At 41.2% G+C, this 21,917-nt stretch overlaps 1 long non-coding RNA gene across 1 annotated transcript; it reads left to right on the forward strand.

The window, feature by feature from the left end:
• Positions 1–2,323: 2,323 nt before the first annotated feature.
• LOC126458161 (uncharacterized) lies at positions 2,324–17,459 on the forward strand. The gene is made up of 4 exons (XR_007585585.1): positions 2,324–2,430; positions 3,453–3,593; positions 7,880–8,025; positions 16,592–17,459. It is a non-coding gene; the product is annotated as an uncharacterized LOC126458161 (long non-coding RNA).
• Positions 17,460–21,917: the final 4,458 nt, after the last annotated feature.

Here is a 21,917-nt window from a genome sequence, read left to right on the forward strand (position 1 = left end):
GTTGTGAGAAATGGAGAAATCGGCCGTGGCGGAGCGCTAGCTGTATGGGACCGACCACACAGCACTTCCGCGTCATGATTCACTGCCAAGTGACAAAGCTCGATGGAAATTGGAATATACATAGAAAGAATTGTTACAGAACGGGATTATTGACTTCCAGGTCTTTGAACAGGATGGAGCTGTTGTAACGCTGTACTCCTTTTCGTTGGTACATCTTTTCGTTGGTACATTCGGCCATGACTTCATTTTTATGCATGGCAGCGCGCGGCTATATCGAACAGCGCAGGTGGAAGAGCTCTTGGAACGAGAGGATATTCGGCGACTGGACGGGCCTGCTCGTCTCCCCGACTTCAATCCATCGACCACGTGTGTAATGCGTTGGGGAGGCGCACTGCAACACGCCCAGCAGCACCAACGACCGCCCAGTAGTTGTTAAGCGCGATGGCGGAAGGATGGGACGTCCTACCACAAGACCCAACCCTGTGGCCACCAGAGGAGCACTCTGCAGAGCATTCATTGCTGTCTGTAGTCCTAGGCGACCGGACACCCTATCAAGAACCATGTACCGCCTTTTCTGTTCAGATGACCTTCATGAATCCCTTCAATGTGATTATGGTCTTTGAATAAAAGTATCATTTCTGTTCGTCTCATTGCGTATTCTCTCGGTTACCTTTCGTACCATACTGTAGTAAGTCTTTTATAAGTACGGTTCAAGTTTCATGGAGCTATGTTACTTGGCAGTGACCCATCATACGAACGTTACTTTCGTCGTTAACTTTTGTTCACAAGGGTAAAATTCGCCGACACGCAGGTTCTCGCCATTGAGAAGAGTTATCACAACCGTTGTTCAGGGACACCCTAGAAATTCACAAACGTGGTAACATATTTAACAAGAAAGAAGAAAGCGTTAAGGTAAATGAATTCCGTTACTGGTAACGGGGAAAGGCCATGAGACGTTGCCGCGAGAATACCTACACACAGGGTGAGGCAGCTAAGACAAGGCGCTTCAGATACATCCACAACGAATCAATATATCGAGTTGCGGTTTTCGCCAAATTATAGCGGACAATATGATGAATTTCGGACATTCAGAAGTAATTTTTATCGTTTATAATCGACCCACGCGAAGCTAAACGATTTCAAGGCGCAGCCTGAAGAGTAGCTATTACCTGTTTGAAAAACATCAATCGATATAAATCGTTCCAACAATGTTGCCCGTCATTATTTAAATCCAAATTGAAAATGTTATTCAACACTCTTCAAAATTCAATTTCTGTAAACCATTATAGGAAAATATATTTTAATATATCTTTAGGGGCGGCTCCACCTTAAGACCTTTAAAGACGAGTCGCACCTGCTCAAGCATATGCAGCGAATATCTAGAAGAAATGTGCTCCAAAATGAAGTAAACCGTGGGAAAACATTGCAGAAACGAGGATTCCCGTGTAACAAATATAATATCACTAATGAGTCGGAACAGTTTCGAAACTGTTTGACAGGACGCTACGTGCAATAAGCAGACGCAAATCGCTGACGCATCAAACGCCGCGCGGGGTAGCCGCGCTGTCGGGGGCGCCTTGTCACGGTTCGCGCGGCTCCCCCCGTCGGAAGTTCGAGTCCTCCCTCTGGTATGGATGTGTGTGTTGTCCTTAGCGTAAGTTAGTTAAAGTAAGATTAAGTAGTTTGTAAGCCAAGGGACCAATGACCTCAGCAGTTTGGTCCCACAGTACCTTACCACAAACTTATCAAATACTGACTGGAAATATGGAAAGAGCCACTCAACTTTTGCAGAACATTTGAGAAAAAGTAACCACAAACCTACTACAAGAGAAAATGATATGAAAATAATTAGAATAAATAATGAAAGACATCTCCTAACACTACAGGAAAATTATCATATATACAAAACAAAGGCTGAAAAGAAACAACTACTAAATGCCCAAATAAATATGACTAACAACTCACTGTTTACACTCATTGATCATACAATAGACAGAAATCTCAACTAAATATTACACATCTGATTCCTCTAATAAGTATACACAGGAAAATATAGTAATGATAATAATTATTATTATTTTTAAGATTAAATAAACGAATAGAAAATAGTAATAAAAATAAAATAAATAATTTTTATTTTATTAAAAAAAAAGAAATCTCTCTCCCTCTCTAACACACACACACACACACACACACACACACACACACACACACACACACACACACACACACATTCGCAAAACAGTTGAATGCAGAAAACTGAGAATGTTGGTAACACTTAGGAAAACAAATGAATCTCTGTATTAAAAAGATGGCAGTTACAGTGATGTGTAACGTAAACAGTAAACTGAAAGTGAACTGTAAGATGTCCACCTGGTTGCCAGACGAGAAAAAGCAGTTTGCTATGATGCAGTGAATTAGAAGTTACCTGTAAGTAACTTTCCATTTCATAAAAAAAAACGTTAAGGAACTGTTTTTAAATCTATAACGTAGATGTGAAACCATAACCTATGTGTGAAAAGGACAAATCATGTAATATTTCAGGACACCCACTGAAGATGCCTTGTAAAAAAGGCGAAACGTGTCTGGGTGTATAAATAAAAATAAAAATTTCGATGTACAGCATGCAAAAAAGTCATTTTCTTTGCAACAACTGCAATTTACTGATATTTTAAATACCTGACCTAACACTCAAGATTTTACTTTCTTCACTAACTGTAGTACTGTATTTTTAAGAGAGTATGTAGAAAGAAAGAAACGGCTTTCCCTACAGGCAAAATTATTATTATAAGGAAATGTATGTATATTTTGCAAATGTCTTTATAGATGGATTTAACATTCCTTGTTGAATTTTCGCACTCCACGTAGCCAATATTAAAACCGGCGTCCAAACAAGATTACCTTTCCGAAGTTTACCTTCTCTCTGGAGGTTGTAGTTTTTACCTTTCTGTCAATAATGGTTTTTAAGTCGTGTGAAGTTCTAATGCTAGGCGACCGGACATTTTAGCTGTGCTTGCTTCTCTTTCGCCGCTAGTTAATGTTTGAAAACTGGTTTTAAATAACTATCAGACAATTTTTCGACTTGTTTGAGACATATTTTGTCATGAATTATTCAGGCAAGCACTACTTAACGTGCCGCTCATAGGAGAACACAAAACAGACGATAAAAGACAACAGAAGATCGAAAATTTTCAATTTTAATTAAGAGTCCTTTGTCCTCTTCAGCGAAATTATATCTTAACTTTCTTATAGATCTTTATACAATGTAGTTTCAGATTATCAATAAAAAATTGTTTTTATCGTCGGTACTTGTATCATTTGCCATTAAAATTTTCATCTCACTTTTACCGCACGTACTTTACATCACATAACCTTGAAAAGTAGTCGTACTGGCTGTATTGTATCCAGCAAAAAGCCAACACAAATAAAAAATAAATGTGTGGTGGCCGCAGGCGGTGCGCTGTGGGTTGTGCCGGCTGCGGGGCGAGGACCGGTCTGCGCATGCGCTCCTGGCCGGCCTGGCAAGCGGCACCGCCTTCTGGCTCCACCCGGACCTCACCATCGCCTTCGCCGCCGTAACGACGCTCGTACAGGTAGCGCACGCAGCGACTGCAGCAGATGGCCTTCATACGTGTTTGTACGCTTCTGGCCAGCGCAACTTTAACACAGTGCATTCACTCATGCCCTACAATTCCTTAACAGAAACGGTAATAAAATTCATTGTACACAGGTATTTAGACGTCGGGAGTAGAAAGAAAGGAAGCTGACGTTATTTACGGATTGTAATTTAAGTTCGGATTGTACTGTACTTATAGATTCGCACAGTGCAGATGAGTGTTATAGAAAGTGACTGAGGCACTGGAAGCATACGAACTTACACGTGGTTAAAATCGTTACCACTCCTAAGACACAGAGGCCTGCAAGCAGTCAGTCTAACTGCATCATTAAGACTCCACGATCAGGCTAACGTTAAATTGGAAAACATATAGCAACAACAGTCAACGCACCTCTATCTAGTGCATCCTTACAACTTCCACGGAAGAAAAGGACAGTAGCATAGTTAATGGCCACATATGACAAAGGACACACTAAAATAAAAACCTTTCGATATTCTTCTATATTTACATCTAAATCTACATCCATACTCCGCAAGCCACCTGACATTGTGTGGTGGAGGGTACCTTGAGTACCTCTATCGGTTCTCCCTTCTATTCCAGTCTCGTATTGTTCGTGGAAAGAAAGATTGTCGGTTTGTCTCTGTGTGGGCTCTCTCTCTGATTTTATCCTCATGGTCTCTTCGCGAGATATACGTAGGAGGGAGCAATATACTGCTTGACTCCTCGGTGAAGGTATGTTCTCGAAACTTGAACAAAAGCCCGTACCGAGCTACTGAGTGTCTCTCTTGCAGAGTCTTCCACTGGAGTTTATCTATCATCTCCGTAACGCTTTCGCGACTACTAAATGATCCTGTAACGAAGCGCGCTGCTCTCCGTTGGATCTTCTCTATCTCTTCTGTCAACCCCATCTGGTACGGATCCCACTCCGGTGAGCAGTACTCAAGCAGTGCGCGAACAAGTGTACTGTAACCTACTTCCTTTGTTTTCGGACTGCATTTCCTCAGGATTCTTCCAATGAATCTCAGTTTGGCATCTGCTTTACCGACGTTTAATTTTATATGGCCATTCCATTTTAAATCACTCCTAATGCCTACTCTCACATAATTAATGGAATTAACTTCTTCCAGTTGTTAACCTGCTATATTGTAGTTAAACGATAAAGGATCTTTCTTTCTATGTATTCGCAGCACATTAAACTTGTCTGTATTGAAATTCAATTGCCATTCCCTGTACCATGAGTCAATTCGTTGCAGATCCACCTGCATTTCAGTACAATTTTCCATTGTTACAACCTCTCTATATACTGCAGCACCATTCGCAAAAAGCCTCAGTGAACTTCCGAGAGATACTGGCAGAAGTAAAGCTGTGAGTACCGGGCGTCTGTCGTGCTTCGGTAGCTCAGATGGTAGAGCACTTGCCCGCGAAAGGCAAAGGTCCCGAGTTCGAGTCTCGGTCGGGCACACAGTTTTAATCTGCCAGGAAGTTTCAAAACAGAAAGAATATGAAAATTGACATTTTCGGTCAATTTCACGAACGTCCCACTTTAATACGCGTTCAGATAGATCTTCGCACACAGATCTCAGTAGTGTATCCTAAGGTTGGATCTCTGTCAGAGGTCATTCTGATGCAGAAATTAATCACAGGTATTTCCCGCATTATTATATCACTGTGACACCTTGTAAGTCTCGATGAAAAGATTTACATCTACGTCTACGTGGATACTCGGCAATCCACCCTACGACTCGTGGCGTAGGGTAACCCGTACCACTGCTGGTGATTTTCCTGCTCCACTAGTAAAGAGAGAGAGGGAAAAAATGGCTGCCTGCGTGCATGTTGGAGGCAGTAGAATCACTCTTCAGGCAGCTTCAAATGCCGGTGCTCTAAATTTTCTCAAGTGCTCTTCGAAAAGAATATCGCCTTCTCTACAGGGATTCCCCTTTGAGTTCCCGAAGCATGTCCGTAACAATTGCGTGTTGTTCGAACCTACCAGTAACAAATCTAATATCCCGCCTCTGAATTGCTTCGATGTCTCCCTTTAATCGGACTTGGTACGGATCCCAAACACTCGAGCAGTATTCAAGAATATGTCGCACTAGCGTCCTATATGCGGTCTTCTTTTCAGATGAACCACATTTTCGTAGAATTCTCTCCAATAAACCGAAGGCGACCATTCGCCTTCCGTACCACAATTCTCAAATGCTCGTTCCACTCCATATCGCTTTGCAACGTTATGCCCAGATACACTACTGGCCATTAAAATTGCTACACCAAGAAGAAATGCAGATTATAAACGGGTACTCACTGGACAAATATATTATACTAGAACTGACATGTGATTACATTATCGCACAATTTGCGTGCATAGATCCTGAGAAATCAGTACCCAGAACAACCACCTCTGGCCGTAATAACGGCCTTGATACGCCTGGGCATTGAGTCAAACAGAGCTTGAATGGCGTGTACAGGTACAGCTGCCCATGCAGGTTCAACATGATACCACAGTTCATCAAGAGTAGTGACTGGCGTATTGTGACGAGCCAGTTGCTCCGCCACCATTGACCAGACGTTTTCAATTGGTGAGAGATATGGCCAGGGCAGCAGTCGAACATTTTCTGTATCCAGAAAGACCCGTACAGGACCTGCAACATACGGTCGTGCATTATCCTGCTGAAATGTAGCGTTTCGCAGGGATCGAATGAAGGGTAGAGCCACGGGTCGTAACACATCTGAAATGTAACGTCCACTGTTCAAAGTGCCGTCAATGCGAACAAGAGGTGACCGAGACGTGTGACCAATGGCACCCCATACCATCACGCCGGGTGATACGCCAGTATGGCGATGACGAATTCACGCTTCCAATGTGCGTTTCACCGCGATGTCGCCAAACACGGATGCGACCATCATGATGCCGTAAACAGAACCTGGATTCATCCGAAAAAATGACGTTTTGTCATTCGTGCACCCAGGTTTGGTCGTCGACTACTCCATCGCAGGCACTCCTGTCTGTGATGCAGCGTCAAGGGTAACCGCAGCCATAGTCTCCGAGCTGATAGTTCATGCTGCTGCAAACGTCGTCGAACTGTTCGTGCAGGTGGTTGTTGTCTCGCAAACGACCCCATGTGTTGACTCAGGGATCGAGACGTGGCTGCACGATCCGTTACAGCCATGCGGATAAGATGCCTGTCATATTGACTGCTAGTGATACGCAGCCGTTGGGATCCAGCACGGCGTTCCGTATTACCCTCCTGAACCCACCGATTCGATATTCTACTAACAGTCATTGGATCTCGCCCAACACGAGCAGCAATGTCGCGATACGATAAACCGCAATCGCGATAGGCTACAGTCCGACCTTTATCAAAGTCGGAAACGTGATGGTACACATTTCTCCTCTTACACGAGGCATCACAACAACGTTTCACCAGGCAACGCCGGTCAACTGGTGTTTGTGTATGAGAAATCGGTTGGAAACTTTCCTCCTGTCAGTACTTTGTAGGTGTCGCCACCGGTGCCAACCTTGTGTGAATGCTCCGAAAAGCTAATCATTTGCATATCACAGCATCTTCTTCCTGTCGGTTAAATTTCGCGTCTGTAGCACGTCATCTTCGTGGTGTAGGAATTTTAATGGCCAGTAGTGTATTTAAACGACGTGTGTGAAGCTGGACATTACTAATGCTGTATCCGAATATTACGGATTTGTTTTTTCTACTCATCCTCAATGACACGTTTTTCTACATTTAGACTAGCTGCCATTCATCACGCCAATTAGAAACTTTGTCTAGCTCATTTGTATCCTCCTACAGTCACTCAGCTAAGACACCTTCCTGTACACCACAGCATCATCAGCAAACAAGCGCGGATTGCTGCTCGGCCAGTCCGCCAAATCATTTCATCCTATCACACTCCTTTGGGGCACTCCCGACGACACCCTTGTCTCTGATGATTCTTAGGTGTAATGCCATTTTTCTAGGCTGAATTTTATATTCATGTTTAGACATTAAAGCACATTTCCTTCTTTTTTCTGTCTGTGAATAAACCGCATCTCATGTATTTTGTTGTTATTGTAAGGTGAAGCGGCTTGTCCGTAATTCTGCTACGAACCCCCTTACCATGCAATATACGTGAGTGGAGCATGTTCCTTCCTTCGCTCTGATACGGTCTTCCTTTCCATAGCAGAAAGACAGCTGTAAGCAGAAAGGCGTAATATTCTGCCTGCTGAATGCACATGCGGTTCTTGTAACGCGACTGGTGGAATGTTGCAGCTGCGGGTGGCGCACCTCTGCGACCGGCGCCTGCTCGAGCCCGTGTGGGCGCTGTGTCTGTCTGCGCTGCTACACGTGGCCGTCCTGGACCGGCTCCACTGTCCCCCGGGTTTCATGGCCCTCACCGAGATTCTCGCTCCAGGCGTGTGAGTACTGCTGCTACTGCTTGCTCTCCGCACTGCGCTGTCACTGGCACTTACATGTGCAAGCGACTTGCCCAAATGTAGTGAGTAACCAGCGAACCCGACAATGCTTTGCAGTTTCTAAATATCTATGTAGGTTGGATGTATGTCCTGATATCCTTCTCCCCCCTCTCTCTATCCTTCTCCTCCTCCCCACTCGATTTTGTCCATCTGCTCCTCCCTCCGCCATCTCTGCGAATCACCTTCCCCCGCTCTCATATATTGCTTATCCCACATTCTCTCTATCCATCTGCTCCTGCATCATCTCTCTGTCCATATCCTCCTTCTCTGTTTTTATATCCGTTTCCTGCCCCCTTCTCTGTACATCTCCTCCTCCCCCTCTCTCTGACCTTATTTATTGTTATTGGAAACGGAACCTTGATTGGGAATAGAAGTCAAAATGAATGGGTAATTTGGTTGAGTATCATTAGTACACGGGCTCTGAGAGAGACCTTCCCAGCTGTTGAATCTGTGAGGATAGTAGCTTTAATGACAGTGGTTTTAATCTACGGACAGGTAGGATTAAAAGTTAGCCATAGACACAACTTTCCTGTTTTCTGTTAAAAATGACTGTGAAAAGAAAAACAAAACCGAACTTTTTTCAGTATAGCTGAGCATCCTTTTTCTCGCAGACAGTTTAATACTATGTGTTTATAAATTGTCTACATAGCACAGATACATTGTCCCAGACAGGGTCAACGAAAAGAGTTCAAAGACTTGATTAAAATAAAGCAATAAGTTACAACACACACACACACAGGCACAACGAGAAGACCATCACAAGTAGATAAACCCCTTGGCCAGTACGGCATGCGTCAATATAGATGACACACACAGTCACGCAACGCATCTCAAACACATAAGTGCAGTCATAGGTAACTGAAACCACACGAGAAGACTTCACAGACTTCATTAAAATAAAGCATTAAGTTACAACACACACACACACAGGCACGACGAGAAGACCATCACAAATAGATAAACCCTTTGGCCAGTACGGCATGCGTCAAAATAGATGACACACACAGTCACGCAACGCATCTCAAACACATAAGTGCAGTCATAGGTAACTGAAACCACACGAGAAGACTTCACAGACTTCATTAAAATAAAGCATTAAGTTACAACACACACACACACACACACACAGGCACAACGAGAAGACCATCACAAATAGATAAACCCTTTGGCCAGTACGGCATGCGTCAAAGTAGATGACACACACAGTCACGCAACGCATCTCAAACACATAAGTGCAGTCATAGGTAACTGAAACCACACTGCGAGCAGCAGCACCAGTGCATGATGGCAGTGATGACTGGGTGGGGGTGAGTTGCAAGACCATCAGACACAACAACGAAAAGACCAAAATAAGTAGATAAAGCTTTAAGGTAGACGAAAGACACACACACCCAAAGTCACGAAACACACACACACAGGCACAACGAGAAGACCATCACAAATAGATAAACCCTTTGGCCAGTAAGGCATGCGTCAAAAATAGATGACACACACACAGTCACGCAACGCATCTCAAACACACAAGTGCAGACTCAGGAAACTGAAACCACACTGCGAGCAGCAGCACCAGTGCATGATGGGAGTTCAGGTAACTGAAACCACACTACGAGCAACAGCACCAGTGCATGATGGGAGTGATGACTGGGTGGGGGTGAGTTGCGTTTGTGTGTCTGTGTGTGTGTGTGTGTGTGTGTGTGTATGTATCTCTTTGACAAAGGCCGAAAGCTTTATTTATTTGAGCCGGCCTTTCTATTGTGCTTATCTGCGACTCAGCATCTCTGCTAATGGTGAATGGCAACTTTCCTTTTCAGAATATTGTTGCATTCCATCCTGGATTTTCGATTGTTTGATGTCTATATATGCAGTTGTTGAGGTTGCGCGCAGTCGGTACTTCAGTTGCAATATACCGAGCTGAACATTACCTTTAATTTCCGTGAACTGAAATATAACAATTATTCTAGGATCTTCATTGGTTAGACTGTCGAACAGACCCTCCGTTGTAATACTTTTAGCCGAATCTTCCCTCAATTTGTCTGAATTGAGAAACAACAGTTTCACTAAGATCATAAATTTATTGAAACGAAAGAAATCGGAATTGATTGTTTCGACAATGATTTGCCGATGGTTTACCGACGATCGAGCACGCCACGCACAACTGACCACGGGAAAAACTTCGCAATTCAAGGTTTACTCCACAAACTTCCAACAATTGTGACCTTGCGATTTATTGATCGTCATTGCGAATGCAAGGCGAACCAGACAATGGACACGCTTCAATTGAAACAGGAAGTCGATTAGAATCAGTAGTATTCTTGGAATGAGAATGTCTTCGCCTTTGAACTTTCATATGATTATGGTTGCTTCAGTCACGTTGTTCATCAGCTTATTAACAGCGAGTATTTTCACATTGTATAGTTTCGGTTGGTTCACACTACGTAACACGATTATCACCAGGCCGACCTCGAGCTGCTTCATTTTTATGGATGACATTGCACGACGACATTGAACTCTGCAGGTGGAGGAGGAATGGATTGACCTGTGCGTCCCTTGGCTTACATCCCATTGAGCACATATGGAGACGTACTGGGGCACGTCCACATGCACTAGCGACCGTCCAGTAGTCGTCGATTGCGCTGATCGAGGAATGAAACGCCCTACAACCAGAACTCGTTACCAACCTTGTGGCCAGAATGGCAGCACGTTGCAAAGCGTGCGTTGCGACCGTGGTGATCACACACACTATTAAGAACTTCTTTTGTATTGTCCTGGGGACCATCATAAATCGCGGTGACTCTCGTATAACTATTGTCTTAGAATGAAAGTGTCATTTCTGTTCGCCTCATTGCGTATTTATTTCAGTTTCCTTCTGTACTATTCTGTAGCTTTGCTTTCTATGTACGTTCCTAGTTTCATCTAGTTTTATTATTTGGCACATCACGTGACAATTAATGTCGTCCTTAAGTTTTGTACGCCGATGTGCATTGGTGCTGCAGACGGCTGAATGCAAGAGGAAACTACAACCAATATTTTTCCCCGAGATATGCAGCTCTAGTGTATGGCGTAATGTTGATGGCATCCTTTCTGGTATAATGTTCCGGAGCTAAAATTGTACCCAATTCGAATCTCCGGATCGGGACTACTGAGGAAGATGTTGTCATCACGAAAATATCACCACCAGTCACCAGACACTTAATCGATTCCACCTCCTCCACCCCCGTCCTGACGCATGGCGACAGGAAGAACGAAACATTTGCTCACGAACGTACACAGTTATGAATACAAAACAAAACAGGAGTAACACAGGAGGAGGTCTAATAGTGGGCCAATGCAAGATATGACCAATAACAGGACTACCTAGGAGTAGGTCTAATAATGAAAATATGAATGCGAATAATCTACCGTGAACAGTTTAGTCAGTCCGTGAACCCATCCACCATAGTAGCACATGCTTATATGCCCGCTATATCGACACAGATGATGACGATAAGGAAATAATAAGTTAGTTTCATGTTCCATGGATCATTTTCTCGATATAACGTAAAGCTGTGGAAGGAGTTATTTTATATTCACATCACAGTCTTATTTTGCAAATATGCCTACATGCCGATCATTTACAAGGGCTTTTTTTCTAAAGAACAGAAGACTTACAGATGTGAGCTACTAAGTCCTACCCAGCATCTTTCACACGTTACAATAAGAGAAATTCTTCTATGGAACAGAAGTAGTTGTCAAGGAGAAACATTTCAGTTTCTTCTCAAGCTTTACTTTGCTGTCTGTCAGACCTTTTATAACACTGGGCAAGTGATCAAAAATTTTGGTTACAGCGTTGTGCTAAACACTGCCTTAATGTGGCGTAATGAATATAATTACTTCTTGTGGCATTTTAATTACATATTATTGTTTCTTTTGAACTGCAGTAGATTATTTACAACTGACTTCATGAGAGAACAAATATAGGACTGCAGTAATCAGGATGCCTAACTCCCTAAACAGATCTCTACAAAATGATCGTGGGTGAGGACCACATATTATTCTTACAGCACGTTTCTTTCTTAAAGATGAGTTATTTCAAAACATTATTCTATATGTCATTATTGAATGAAAATATGCAAAATACGTCAACTTACTGATTTGTCTCCCCCTAAGATTCGCAATGATTCTAAGTGCGAATGTGGCTGCCTAAGTTGTTTTAGGAGTTCCAAAATGTTGTTTTTCCACTTTAAATACTGTTTAAATCTAGGGTTTCAGGCAGCCGCTGTGGCCGAGCGGTTCTAGGCGCTTCAGTCTGGAACCGCGCGAACGCTATGGTCGCAGGTTCGAATCCTGTGAAGTCCCATAGTATTCAGAGCCATTTGAACCAAGGTTTCATCCCTGGATTTAAACCCAGTGGAGAATCTGTAGGACCACCTCAATCAGTCTGTTCGCGTCATGGATCCTCAGCGCAAAAACTGGCCACGGCACTGGAGTGGGAATGGCTCCGCATTCCTGTCGGTGTCTTCCATAACCTCACTGACTCTCTTCCTGCACACCTCATAGCGGTCCACTTTGCAAAATCTGATTATTCAGGCTTTTGGTCACATTAAAGTGACTAGACACTGTATAACGGTAAGAAAAAATTTTGAAACCAGATTTTAAACTGTCAGACCTTTCCAACTGGAGATGCGGATCACGATCATAATTTATTAGCTATGAAATACGCTAACTGAAGGAACGGAGAAATCTACGAATTAAGATAGAATCTGGATAAACTGACAGAACGAAACGTTTCTGATCAGAAACGTATTTCCAAGCCGCAGCAACATACAAAAACGCGGTATTCACAAATGAGAAGGAGAAAACGTCAATCCAACTAAAAAGAAACGCGTTTGGCACAAAAAAAAACATCACAGCTCATGTGTAGTCAAATACTACAGTGTGGCTGATTTCGGTTGACAGCCACAGGACACACACAATGTAAAATAAAAGGATGCCACAACTGTCGTGAAACATGTTTTGACGTCTAAACAAAACAATAATTTGTGTACTTGAAAATAGGTGAACCCGTCCTTCATTCATTATTATTTTCTGCAAGCAAGGGAACTGAAATCAAAATTGCGGAATGACTACAGTTTGCTTTGTCGATTTATATCCATCGGCGGAATTTGGACCCAACTGCCAATATTTCCTTGACATAGTATCATGACGTCTCAACAGAACACATGTTCATTTCAGTTATTAGCTCTGTGTGAAGATCTCATAGGCCTCTGTGAAGGTCGTTAATCTAGATCCTTGTGTTACGTGATTGTAACGTACAAGGGTCATTCAATAAAAAACCGGATTTTTTTAAAAAAAAACATTTAGCGTGAGATTGGAATACAACACTCGTTTATTTTTCAACGTAATCCACCTCGCATTCTCTCAGACTTACGCCAGCCCTGGACAAGCTTCTCAATTCCACCTGCAAAGAATTCTTGGGGCGTATGCGTAACCAGTTCCACGCTACTGCCTAGATTTCCTAAGTTCAGACTGGAATACTTATCGTAAGGATAGGTTAGTCACCAATGGCGGCGGCGTGTTTATTGCAGTAAAGAATTCGATAAAATCTAGTGAGGTTATCACGGATTGCGATTGTGAATTAATCTGGGTGAAGTTAAGCATCAAAGATCGGTCAAAAATGGTAATCAGATGCTTTTATAGATCACCCGGGTCAGGAACTCTAGTGGCAGAGCGCTTCAGGCAGAACTTGCAGAATATCGTTAGTAATTTTTCTTATTATGCCGTTGTTACAGGGTGTGACTTCAACTTGCCAGGTATAGACTGGGAGTGCCATGCTATCAAAGCTGATGCCATAGACAGGGATTCGTGTGACATTGTTCTGGATGTCTTGTCCGATAATTACTTTGAGCAGATAGTGAGAGAACCACCTTGTGAGGGTAACGTCTTAGACCTCCTGGTAACAAACAGACCTTAACTTAATAGAATTAGGTAACGTAGTGGAACGTATCAGTGATCATATAGCTGTGGTAGCATCTTTCAAAACGAGTCTTACAAAGAATGTTAAGAAAGGCAGGAAGATAGTTTTGCTTAGCAAGAGTGACAGGATATAAATTTCAGAGTATCTGAGAAGACAGCATCAAATATTCGATGATGAATACGAAGATGTGGACAACAAAAGGAAAAAAATCAAAAGCAACGTGCAATATGCTAAAAAAGTGTATTCTGGGTAAGGTCTTAACTGATGGGAAAGACCCATCATGGTCGTGTCAGGAATATGCTATGTAATCAAAGAGAACTTCGTTTCAGATTCAAGAGAATTAAAAACCTATCTCAAGCTGAACGAAGCGCCAATGCGTGTAAGCACAGCAATGAGAGAAGCGTTCAATGACTCTGAAAGCAAAACTTTGTCAACCGATCTGAGTAAAAGTTCTAAGAGGTTTTGGTAGTTGAAAGTCTCTTGCTGCCGGATCGGAAAAAGAACTCGATTCGATACTTGGACGATCCAACTGTTTGGTCGCCCAAATATCGAATCGAGTTGGTTTTAGGATCCGGCAGCAAACCCGAAGAAGTTTTCGAGACTTATTGCGCCGGCAAAGCCTACGAAGTCACAGGTTTTCGTCGTATTTAAAATCAGTAAATGAGTAAAAATCATCTATTCATTCACTCAATGACCATACTGGCACCGAAACAGAAGATAACAGAGAGAAGGCCGAAATACTGAATTCGGTCTCGCGAAATTGTTTTACGGTGGAAGATCGTAACACTCTCCCTCCTTTCAATGGTCGTACGAATTTTGACATGGCAAATATTAAGATAACCGATGGCGGAATAGAAAATCAACCCCAATCGTTTAGTAGTGTAAATGCATCAAGACCAGATGAGATACCTCTAAGATTCTATGAAGATTCTGCGAAAAAGCTTGCTCCCATTCTAGAAGTAATTTATCGTAGATCGCTTGAGCAATGAAGAATGCCTAGTGACTGGAAGAAAGCGCGGGTCATTACTGTTTTTAAGAAGAGCTGTAGGACAAAAAATGGTTCAAATGGATGTGAGCACTATGGGACTTAACATCTGAACTCATCAGTCCTCTAGAACTTAGAACTATTTAAACCTAACTAACCTAAGGACATCACACACATCCATGCCCGAGGCAGGATTCGAACCTGCGACAGGTGTTCGACAACAGCTCCGTTCCAGTATCTGTATCAAGATATCAATGACCAATTGCATAAGTTTTGGATCAGATTGGCTGGGGACGGGATACAATGGCTTTGTGACTCCCTTCCCAACGTAATCAGAGCATGCATCCAGCCATTTACACTATCAACCTGTGAAGTTTCATTTCGTTTCCTCGAACACTTCTGGGTGCGTCGCCTTTCTTGTCAGTAGGTGTATGTTCTTATGGCGAATCTAGGCAGGTTCTTACTAGATTTAGAAACTTTCTGTTACGTAGAACCGCTGTCTAGTGAAACGAAAGTAACTTCACCTGTGTCCCACGAAAGTGTGACAGTGGTTTAGTGAACTCTGACTTTGAGCTGTTGTTGGGCTCTATGAGGAAGCATTAACCAAGAACCATATCGGGTCTGATCTCTACAAAATATGTGACTTTTACAAAGATAGGCTACTATATTACCCCAAATCTAAGTTTCGTTAAAGAAAACTGAAGTCATTGATTTATTGGCTCTGAGCACTATGCGACTTAACTTCTGAGGTCATCAGTCGCGTAGAACTTAGAACTAATTATACCTAACTAACCTAAGGACATCACACACGTCCTAGCCCGAGGCAGGATTCGAACCTGCGACCGTAGCGGTCGCTCAGCTCCAGACTGTAGCGCCTAGTACCGCACGGCCACTCCGGCCGGCCATTATTTATTGATCACATGGTGGGAAGTTGGATTTCGGTCACAAAATATACAGCTAAAAGTATTTTTACTGCCTATGGTAGGGTACTGTTCAAGTTCGAACCATATCAGGTTGGATTCAGAAGATGCATCAAGAGTATACCAACAAGGGCATTACTTGTTTTGTAATTACTCACTTGTTTTGCTCAACAGACTTTCTGTGCTAGTTCAGCTGGCAGATAACTTGCTCAAAACCTCTCAAAGATTTACTTCGAAGAATCTAAAATCTTTTTCAGTATCTAATTACTCAAATTTTTCAGCCTGCTAACACTCTTTAGCCTCGAATAGGACATGATGATAAAATTAGACTCATAATTTGTGGGACAGAGACATGGCAGTAGCCATACTTGCTTCGCTTCATCCGAGAATGGAACGGAATAACATTTAGTACAATAAAATGTATCATACGTCATTTAGTTTGCAGAGTACATACTGGAACCAGGATACAGCTCAGGTGCGCCAAATGACTATCCTGCCCAATTACAATGTGCAGTGGCATGAAACTTTTGTGTTTATTCTGTCATGGTAATAGCTTGTTTATTTACTGACATGGCTACTGGTTTAAGTAGAAATGTAGAAACCTGTTACTACCTGGGAATCTGTGCAAATTGCTTGTGTTTTCTTTTACAGAGTACTCGGAATCCACAAACGGTTGTTCTACCTCGAGTAGTACGAGTAGATCGGCTGCCGGACCAATGAGCAGCGCAAGAAATGGGACTTCTGCTTGCGGTGTACCAAGATGCAGGAAACAGTCTTCGAACTCACGTGCTGAAGCTTCTGCTGTTATCCTACGGATTGGTGCGGAGATCACTGCCAAGGAATCTACTGTATAAAATACTTCATAAATGTGACCGAAAAGTGACCTTGTTAGCTATTCAATAGCGCACTCCTCGTTATCAATCTTACATACTATAAAAGCTTTATGTGGGTTTTTAAACCCCTGCCTATAAAAAAAATTACACCAAAAATTACGTCCTAAGAAGTAGAAGCTGACAGTTTCATCCAGAACTTCAAACGTGTTTCTCCTCTTCTTTATACACAAGTCTAATTTGACTAATAGTAAATGCCATGAGAGCAATGAATTCAGTGTTTGACGCGGAGTCGTACACTTACAAAACAATTTACAGTGATTTTAAAGAATTCCAATATTTTGTTTTACAGCAAAGCACATTACCTTGGTCATAGCTTTGTAGTTTTATGTTCTACTTGGACGTTTCTCATATGCCTTAAATATCATGCACTTCTAAACCCTTTATTACTGTTGCTGGACGAAAAGTAATGACATTTAACAGATGTGGTATGTTGCTCTCCTTGTTTCTTGTTCTGTTACTAAAGACCTCAGCGTAGACAGAACGTCAAACACGAATCTCCTTTCCCTCCTACTGTCGAGGTTCATGTACAATTTATCTGCGATAGCACTTACTTTTATCGGATAATAAAAACATACATCCAAACTATCTTAGAGATTTATTTTCATTTATTAATAACTTCATATTGTTGCTCTTTGGCTTAGGTAGAACATAAAATATAAAATAGATATTTACAATTACATCGAATAAAATGACGAGTTTTAAGTACAACAAAAGATAATTAAAGTGCGTATTTTTTTATGAAATACTGTCGAAACAAGCTTAAAATGCAGTAAAATATTAATATAATTCACAAATGTTTGTATATTGCATTCTTGATTTTTTTGTGAATAATGTTATAATTTAGAATTTAGTACTGCTTTGACGAGCAGGCAGTATATGCTATGAACGATGGGGAACTCCAGTTAAGATTGATGAAAGTAAGGAAGGGCGGGATGGTGAATCGCGGAGAAAGATTGCGTATTGGCCGACAGGGAGCGAGATAAAGTGGCTGACAACTGAGAGAAGTGTGAACAAGAGGCAGGACTCTGGATCGGACAGACTGAGTGTTGAGACGTGGTATTAGGAATCGGGGTAGCATACTGAAACCCTGATCGATAAAGCTTATTAGGTGAGGTGGAACTATGGTTAGTAATACAGACAGACGTCAACACAGAGATTTACGTCGGGTAGTGGTAGCTCGTTAAATTGGCTTGAGACGGATATGGAATGTGGTAAGTTCGAGCAAGGGGAGAATACGTTCATAAGGGAAAATTAGCAGTACAGGGTTGGAAATGGTTAAAGAAAAATTGGATTTTATTCTTAGAGTTTGTATAATATACAGAATTCTAGAAATGTTCAAAGAATTTGAGGAGAAGAAATAATTTGACTAGCTGGTGTGGGAAATAAAAGACAGATGTGGGTAATGGGGAAGTGCAAGGAGTTTGAGGACTTGGACTGTACAATTTAAGCAATATGGATAGGCTATCTCAGCAAAGGTTATGATATAAGAAATTGTGTAGGATGTGTGAATCCTGCATTAGTGATCTCTGTAGTTTCTGTTTACTGTAAGTTTTTTGTTGGGTTTTTAATGTGTGTGGTAACCAGACTGGTTTATTGATTGGAGCTGAAAGAGATACCTATATTTTCTAGTGTATTTGCAAGAAGTATGGGATAGTTGTGGACGGTGAGGTGGAAATTAGAGAGATGGAAACTACATGTGGTACACTGTATGATTGTTGCTCGCATTTCGCGGAATTTAATTTAGAGTCCAGTGGTTATGTTTGGGGATGAAACAGTTGAGAAGTAATTGAAGGGAACTGAAGACGAAGGTGTTGGTGTTGGCATAACGGAGAACTCGAATGTGAGCAAGCGATTTAGATGTGTGAAGATAGAGAAATGGAAATTACATCGATCTTTGGGGCATCCTTGCCTATGGATGGAGGAATGGGGCTGGTTATGGTTGACAGTGATTGAAGAAGGACAACATACAGTAAAGCAAAACAGTCCTCCAAAGTGGTGAGTTATATTTACGATTATAAAACTGCAAATTTTAGGGAAAGCTTGCAGCAGTTAGACTGGGATGAGGTGTACTGGGAAACTGATGCTAATTTAAAAATAACCTATTTCATGATACATTTGTGAGTATTTCTGAAAACAATTTCTCTAAGAAAACAGTGAGATATAATTGTAAGAAATCACGTAAAAAATCATGGATTACTAAAAAGATAAAAATATTTTGTAACCAGGAAATGGGAATATATCTAGTAGCAACAAAGAGTAATGACTCAGAAACAGTCAAATATTATACAAATTACACTGTACTATGTTAAGGAAATTATTAAAAAGTTCAGAAATATGTGTATTACGTCTGAAATTAGAATCTATGACAATAAAATTAATATTATTGAAAGGGAAACAGGGCAACCAAGAGCGCGGTAAGACTATTTAACCATTAATCTGAATCAGAAGTTTACTTAAAAAACGTCAGAGGTTGAAAATACTTTTAATAATAATTTTGTAAATGTTTTGGAGAAAATAGGATCCAGATGTTCATTAGAAAAGGCAAAGCTATATATGGAAGAGGCAATACCTATGCAGTTTGATGAAACTGAAATTCTGTCCACTTCTCCTTCTTAAGTTAGGAAAATAATAAACTCGCTCTGAAGTAAAAGCCCACAGGGAATTGACATCATCTCCAACAAAGCACTAAAAGCTTCTTCGCAACAGATAAGTAGGATTCTCAGTCACGCATGTAATAGCTCACTGAAACAGGACATTTTCCCTGATAGACTGAAATAAGCTATTGTTAAACCATTGCATATAAAGGGGGCAGGTCTGATGCCACGAACTACCACCCAATCTCATTTCTGACAGATTTGTCCCAAATTCATTTAAAAGTAATGTATTTAAGAGTCGCTTCACATATTTGTAAAAATAAAATACCAACAAAATGCCATTTTGGTTTTCAGAAAGTTCTCTACAGAAAATGCTGTATATCCCTTCACTGATCAAGTATTAAATACTCTGGATAAACGGACATCATCAAATGAGATTTTTTGTAATCTCTCAAACGCTTTTGACTGTGTAAATCATGGAATGCTTCTACATAAACTTAAGTATTGTGGTATGAGTGAGACAGTGCACAAATGATGTAATTCATGTTTAACTGCAAGAGTACAAAAGGTTGGAATAAATAGTTCACATAACGCACAATAATCAACAGGAATCAAGGATGGGGTCCCAGAAGGTTCAGTCTTGGGTCTCTTATTTTTCTTACTATACATTAATGACTTGCCACTCTTTATTCACGAAAATGCAAAGCTAGTTCTGTTTGCTGATGATAAAAGTATAATAATCACACCCAGCAAACAAGAATTATCTGATGAAATTGTAAACAATGTTTTTCAGAGAAATATAGCTAAGGCAGAATATTCCAAATTTTTGGGTATGTGTATTGATGAGAGATTGCGTTGGAAGAAACATATTGATGATCTACTGAAACGTTTGAGTCCAGCTAATTATGCTTTTACGGTTGCTGCAAATTTTGGCAATAAACATATAAGTAAATTAGCTTACTATACCTATTTTAATTCACTACTTTCGTTTGGGATCATTTTTGGGGTATTTCATCATTAAGGAAAAAAGTATTCAGTGCACAGTACTTCATGTTTGCCTAATAGAATAAGGTTTCAATGGGCGATTTCTTATTCAGAAGGAACAGCAGCATTTCAAAGGTTCTGAATATTTCAAGATGCAAGCCATCCTATAGAATGTTAAAGCGTATCTGGCGCCTGCAGAGAAGACTAACTTCACTTTATGATTGTGGATAGTGAAATCATAATTGAATGCTGTGTAGCGTGTCTAAGGAAATGTGACTTAAATAACTCGTGCCGCCATGGGTAATATTAAATCAATTTCTGGCCTCTTACATATGTACTTTAAGCTCAGAACAAAGGGTAGTCATAAAAAGTTACAGCACATCTAACTTGGAGTTGTCGGATCATAGTTTGTTCTCATCGAGAAGAAGCTAATGAAAGCGGTTTGTGACGGTGAGGCATTTGATCGCTTACAGTTTCCCATTTTACTTTTGTTAATTGACAAATGTTTTTTAATTCCTTACATGTCTGTTGCCCAGAACGGCCTATCTTTGCCTATAGAAGATTGTAAATGAGTCACCGTAGTATCAATGACATGTAAACGTAATTCAAATGAAGGACACTGTCCTGTTCTTGGGTAAAACAACGATGACTCGCTCATAAACAGGTCTCATTTAAACTCACCATTGCCTCCACTAGTTTTGCACAGAGAGTCATTACAGCCACTCATGTGGCATAAACATTATTCGCATTACATTTGCGAATCGTGTTTATATCTCACAGCATGCTCAGTTGCAAATCGAGAAGAGAGGTCATTTATGACAGTAAATACCTTCAGGAGGATAATGCATAAAAACTGATTCTGAGAGATCTATATGACTGCTACGTGTAAGTTACGTGGAGAATAAAGTAATAAACTTCAGCTACGAATACTGGTGTCTCAAGTCACACAGCGAGGCGAACGCTGATTTGAACGTCAAATGAATACACTATGCAGATCCAGAAGGATGTGGGTTGCAGTAAGTACTGGGAGATGAAGAAGCTTGCACAGGATAGGGTAGCATGGAGAGCTGCATCAAACCAGTCTCAGGACTGAAGACAACAACAACAACAACAACGTTACTTGCAGAACACTGGTATCGTCAACTACTTTGTGTGGGTACACTGAAATGGTAATAATCATTTGCTTTATCCATGCACGTAGTACGCTTCATGCCAGTTTGATATACATTGCAACCCGTCTTCATGGCGTGCACATAGATAATTACATATTACTTGCAATTATTATTACAGGCAATACTAATTTAACAAAGTTATCCACAACTTGCCAGTGTCTCAGATAAAAACTGATGTAGTCATCTCTACCTCCTACATTAGCCATGAGAAAACAAATGTAGCTGTTCTTATATTACTTTCACTCACTTCCATTATATAAAGCAACTGTGAGGTGGCGGTTGAGCTGTTTAGCAAACCCCCAAGGTGCTGTAAGTCCGATTCCCGGTAATCCAC

This window comes from Schistocerca serialis, chromosome 1 (assembly GCF_023864345.2).
Source record: "Schistocerca serialis cubense isolate TAMUIC-IGC-003099 chromosome 1, iqSchSeri2.2, whole genome shotgun sequence".
Lineage (NCBI taxonomy): Eukaryota > Metazoa > Arthropoda > Insecta > Orthoptera > Acrididae > Schistocerca > Schistocerca serialis.